Consider the following 6,501-nt stretch of genomic DNA (forward strand, 5'->3'; position numbering starts at 1 on the left):
GGGGGGGGGGGGGGGGGGGGGGGGGGGGGGGGAGGGAGTAGCCTGTCCTCCACGGCCCTGCCACGCTCAACCCCGGCCGAGCTGGACAGGCTGCGTCAGGACGATGACCCCACCACAAGTGGGTTTCAGGACTCATCAGCTGCCTACCCAACCATCAGCTGGTTGGGTGTGCCTGTTGTTTGGGGTCTTGCACATTGGATTTCCCCGTGCGGTTTGTGTCAAAGACGCCACTGTGTTGCGGTCATAGATGGGTCGTCATCAAAGCTCGGTGGTGAGGTTATCACGGCTTTGCAGGAATGGGATTCAGTGTTTCCACTTGTCCTAGTCTGTCCAAACAACCGAACAGCCGAAACAAAGTTCACTATATTTCGGAGCAGGTTAATGTAATAGTCTACTGTCTAATAACTCATGTAATATTGCACATATTTTCATCCTTTTTCCCCTAAAGCAATACGGTTAGGCTACTTAAAATCACCAGTTATCTTAATTTAAATTTGCAAGAACTTTAGACTAATACATTGACAGGCTGAAATGAACTGACAGCATAAGTTATAGGACAGTTGTCATGGACGCACAGTGGCGTGCGTGCCTGCTCGCGGCGTGAAGCGCGTGTCCGTGCTATTCTCCCACATATCTCTAACACTCACTCTATCACTAACTCACACTCTATCACTCTAACAATCACTGCTGATAGACAGCCTTTTGTACAGCCCTATTTCTGATACCGTGGCGGCAGAAATCTTGGTGTGGCCGGCCAAAATCAACATAGAGGAAACTCTCTAGTGTTGTTATAATCTGTGTAGTCTTACCTGCCGGTGGGTGTTAACGCTGTTCTGAGACACCCTAGAGACAGGGGGGGTCTGGAGAACCTTGTGCCCACCTCTTCTTTGCTGACTTCCTCTGTGTTGACCTCCTCTGTGACCTCCTCTGTGCTGACCTCCTCTGTGCTGACCTCCTCTGTGACCTCTGTGACCTCCTCTGTGACCTCCTCTGTGCTAACCTCCTCTGTGACCTCCTCTGTGCTGACCTCCTCTGTGACCTCTTCTGTGCTGACCTCCTCTGTGACCTCCTCTGTGACCTCCTCTGTGCTAACCTCCTCTGTGCTGACCTCCTCTGTGCTGACCTCCTCTATGACCTCTGTGACCTCTTCTGTGACCTCTGTGACCTCCTCTGTGCTGACCTCCTCTGTGCTGACCTCCTCTGTGCTGACCTCCTCTGTGACCTCCTCTGTGCTGACCTCCTCTGTGACCTCCTCTGTGCTGACCTCCTCTGTGACCTCCTCTGTGACCTCCTCTGTGCTGACCTCCTCTGTGACCTCCTCTGTGCTGACCTCCTCTGTGGCCTCCTCTGTGACCTCCTCTGTGCTGACCTCCTCTGTGACCTCTGTGACCTCCTCTGTGACCTCTTCTGTGACCTCCTCTGTGCTGACCTCCTCTGTGCTGACCTCCTCTGTGACCTCCTCTGTGCTGACCTCCTCTGTGACCTCCTCTGTGCTGACCTCCTCTGTGACCTCTGTGACCTCCTCTGTGACCTCCTCTGTGCTGACCTCCTCTGTGCTAACCTCCTCTGTGCTGACCTCCTCTGTGACCTCCTCTGTGCTGACCTCCTCTGTGACCTCCTCTGTGCTGACCTCCTCTGTGACCTCCTCTGTGCTGACCTCCTCTGTGACCTCCTCTGTGCTGACTTCCTCTGTGGCCTCCTCTGTGACCTCCTCTGTGCTGACCTCCTCTGTGACCTCTGTGACCTCCTCTGTGACCTCTTCTGTGACCTCCTCTGTGCTGACCTCTTCTGTGACCTCCTCTGTGCTGACCTCCTCTGTGACCTCCTCTGTGCTGACCTCCTCTGTGCTGACCTCCTCTGTGCTGACCTCTTCTGTGACCTCCTCTGTGACCTCCTCTGTGACCTCCTCTGTGACCTCTGTGACCTCCTCTGTGACCTCTTCTGTGACCTCCTGTCAGAAATATTAATCTATCAAGCATTGCACAGTCAGTCGGTGAACAAGTTTAAGAAAGCTTTATTGCTTGTGGCCGGCCCACAAGGAGACAAAAACATCACACGCCATTGTGCTACACAGTTTGTCTGGTTCACAAGTCTTCAAGTAAGACTATATATTGGTGAGAAGTCTCCTCCCCTGCATATCAGCTGTCAATATGATCGATCCCAGAAACAGAGTGCGCGTGCACGTGGAAACTTACAGAGTTCTCTGACCCTAGGCTTGACCATATGATTCACTCAGCACAGATAAGGTTAACACATTTATTGCACTTCTAGCATACTAATGGTCAACCTAGGTCAGTTTGTCTGTGTAAGCCTCGTGTCATCTATAGATCATGTGGGGAGAGGGTTCTCTGCTGGCAAGGAATGCTGAACACAGAATCATTCTTATTACAGGATAACAGTTACATCTTCAATTTTTCCAACATATCCCTCCTGTTTATCCTGAATAAAAGGTGTTATTCCAAAACCACGCCTACACACAGCCAATAAAATCAAAAATACATAAAATCAAAACAATTCATAAAAATAAAACATACGTAATATTCAATAAGACTATACAGCATTATAGTCTAGTGGTGTGAATGCTTGGACATGACGGAAGCCCATGGTATTGGGTAAAACCCGTCATCACGAAGCAGAATGGTCATTTGATGTCTGATGCGTTGGACCTCATCTCAGATCTCCTTCACACAAATTCAAATAGAAACAAAGATTGTAACAAAGAAATCGATACAGAAATTATCAGGATATAAAAACATGCCTACTTGTTGTCAACATGGTCATCTCTAAAACCATCAAACATTCAGTAGACTGTCAGTCAGGTTTTTCTAAGACAGGCCCTGATTGTGCTCTTCCTCTCTAGTTTAGGTGATAAGCATTTCTCTCAGGTCAGGGAGTCATCATTCAACCAAACAAAAACCTGTTTAACCCTTAAGTCACCCCAGATTTTGTCTCCAGGTGTACTCCCCCGGTCAAACTTATCTCCATTTTATAGATTGCAAAATAAGCTCCCCCGAATCTGATCTCCTACAGAGCGGCCAGGACTTTTGGTCAACAGACATTTCTCTCCAGCCTACTGCTAACTCTTTTACAACCTCTGCATGATAAGACACATCACTTTGGCACAAATCCTGAAATCTCATTACATGCTCAATTTCGGTTTCTTTTAAAATGAATATCAACTTTCTGTAGTACAAATAGGTTTCTCAAAAACAAAACATAATTTTAATGCAACTCCCAAATAATACTTCATAAAGTCACAAATGAAACAGTTTTGTTATCTCCTCTTCCGACAGTCTATCACTGTTCTCAAAACATTCAAACTTCTGCCCTGGAACATAACAAATCAGCTGGAACATCTTTACGTAACTGGTAGAACGTATCATGATAGGAGTGTTTGTACCTAAAGTTTATTCCACAGAAAACATTGTTTATTTATCTCAAGATTAAAACTTCACTTCTGAATCTCTTTACCATTTGCATTGTTATCAATGAAATAGTCAAATCATTATATCCGTAGTCATAGCACCATTTAGAATTGTTCATAAGTTTGTCCACAAACATACAAAACATAGAAAACGCAATGTCATCCCCATGACAATTCCCCTTGTTTCTCAAAGTCCAATTTGCTGAAACTGATGCCATGATTGTGTGCATGGTGATTGTGTAATCTTCTCATAGAAAATGTAGTCTAGTTGATCAAAACAGCAACCTCAACGCACTGTACTATAGGCAACCTCAACGCACTGTACTATAGGCACAGCACAGAGTTTTCCTTAATTTGACGTCAAACAAAATGCACGCTTGACTAACGTGTACCATGCCATTTCCTCTGACACTAGCCAGGAATGACCCTGTTCACCTCGGCTCATTTTCCAGGATTTAACGTGTAAAATCGGTCCCCACAATCCAGTCTCCTTAGGTCAGGGACCTCTCACTGGATTGAGACAGCATCTCTCTCCTGTCTGCGAATTTCAGAAGAAGTAGACTACACAGCAATTAAAATTACATTCTCACAGAGGTCAGTTGAAAGCAACTGACTCGTCGTTGGCCCATTCCTTAAACATTACATTTCTTTAGCTCAATAAAGTTCATGCATATCTTGTTCTCACTCAAATCGGGGTATGCTAAAAAAGTTTTTTCTTAAAGTTTTTCTTGAATAGTTTGTAAATCCATATGCTGTAGACACTCTTTCGTTATCACTCCCTCCTGTTGAGACATGATTAATCTCATGGCTCAATATTGTAGCATAACGAAATAGATTCTTTAGTATCACAAGTTCCTCCTGTGAATTTACATAACCCCTCATTTTGGTGACACTCCTTGCATATCTCTCAAGACAGTGTCATCCGCATTTCCTAATGTTAAGACATCTTGTATGGCTGCCTCTTTTGCTGCCACATCTGCTTTAGCATTCCCAGAAAAATAAAATCAATGTTATCAGTATGAACTTCTAGTTGAGCAAATAAATTCTTCATAATCGCTATCTTTCCTTTTAGATAGTCACTGATGTTAAAACATTGCATCTTTTAACCATAGGGAACAGCAAAGTAAACATTATCCATTCCAACCACTAATTTTCAGTCATTAAATCCAGTTCTCAATACTAGTTCGTTTTGCTCATCTCAGCGGAGTTGTCTTTATCTGTCCTATTGTTTTTACTAGTGGCATCATACAGGAACAATCACCTTTTCAAACCATAGTATAGGGAAGACTATTATGAATATTAGCAACAGTAAGCTACATATGGTACCACGAAGGTCACAATACTACGGATGAGGAAATAGGTCACCCATCCTTTCTACCTTTTCCTGCATACTGTCTCCTATCTTTTTAGCCTATTTAGTCTACACCCTATGTCTCTGTTGGCCGTTGATTTCTTCACTGAGTTTGAGACGCGCCGTTCTTTAAGAGAATGACTCCCCTTTGTAGTCAGACTTGTGCCTCAAGACTGTGGTGTGTAACTAATCTGTCCCTGTATCAATGTCCCTTACTTACAATGTGATAAATGCATCCAAAACGTCCTCTCTGCTATTTTGACTGCAGTGAGTGTGGTGAGTAGTACCTGATACGGTCCCTCCCACCTGGGCTGGACCAGTTATTTCTTTTTGATAACTTGAATCAATACCCAACCTCCTGGTTTGACTCATCCACTCTTTGGTTTACTGCTTCACCTGGAACAGAATTTAGCAGAAGATATCTATTTTCTAGTTAGCATTTTGTATAAAATCGGTTAACTTTTTGATCCACCTCTTCAGGAATTTGGACTACTTCTAGTAGAACCAACACAAGTTCTTCAGAATTCTTATCTTTCCAGGTGATCATTGCCCTATTTATCCATTGTTGAGCAAACATGTATAACAAGACAATACCTCATCATTTGATATTCAACTCTTATTACTTATATCTAGAAATCTGAAACCCTAGAAACCCTTTTAAAAAAATCAACTGTTAGTCTAAAATTTCTTTCACTCCAAAAACCTTTTCTTTCTTTGAAAACAGTTAAGTTTAAGACCTATGTTGTTCTAGATTATCTATTTGACCAAATCAAATCTCTTTTTGTCAAAGATATGATAAAAACCATTGTCTTTATCCTAAACCAGAATTCAATTTGTATGTTTCTCAAATGAAAATATAGACTAAATAATGTTCCCAATGTAGCTATTCCTTATCACAGCCTAACTGTTTATCCAAAACATTGCGTCAGGCTCTTGATAAAACATGCAATCAAACTTAAAGCCAAATTACAATAAAACTCAAAATAAAAATACATTTTAGTTATTTTCTCTTTCTCATTTCATAACTAAATTGCATCCAATACCTTTATCAAAACTCTTAAAAACCCTAGATTTTTACTATTTTGACTTAAAATGTTTTCCCATACATTCAAAGTATATGCATATTTCCCTTTTCAGAACATCAACGTGTTTAAACCAATCATCTCTTCACATCCACAAAACGTTCTCTTGCTTCATTTGATAAACTTTAAGTCTATATTTACCAGCCATTACGCTCTCAACATGCGTAACGCACGGACAATTCTTCAAATCTAAATTTTGCGGACCAGAAACCCAAATGAAAATATTTAATTGGAATATTTAGTAGTTTGTATATGATTTAATGCAACACTCTTGTTACTTTCTCAATTACTCTTAGTTTTTACTTGAATAACTCAAATCTATCACATTGTTTCCATCAGCGCCCGCTTCAAACTCGAATCACACAAACGGCGCACTCTGGAACAAGCAAAAACCTTTTTTTTCTCTTTGAACAATACAGATGGTTGGCGTTTACCTTCTATTCACTTAATTTTGCTCTATAACTCTTCCGATTGTATTGGAACCAATTTATAAACCAGGGGTTCAATTTCTGCATTCTTATTGAATACCATAACACATCAAAGATATGCCGCTTTTAAATACAAGTTCTGGTCGGAAAGGCTTCAAAAAACCTCCCTGTTTGGCTAGGAATTACAACAAATGTTTATCATGCATTTGTTAACCA

Source organism: Hypomesus transpacificus, chromosome 2 (assembly GCF_021917145.1).
Source record: "Hypomesus transpacificus isolate Combined female chromosome 2, fHypTra1, whole genome shotgun sequence".
NCBI lineage: Eukaryota > Metazoa > Chordata > Actinopteri > Osmeriformes > Osmeridae > Hypomesus > Hypomesus transpacificus.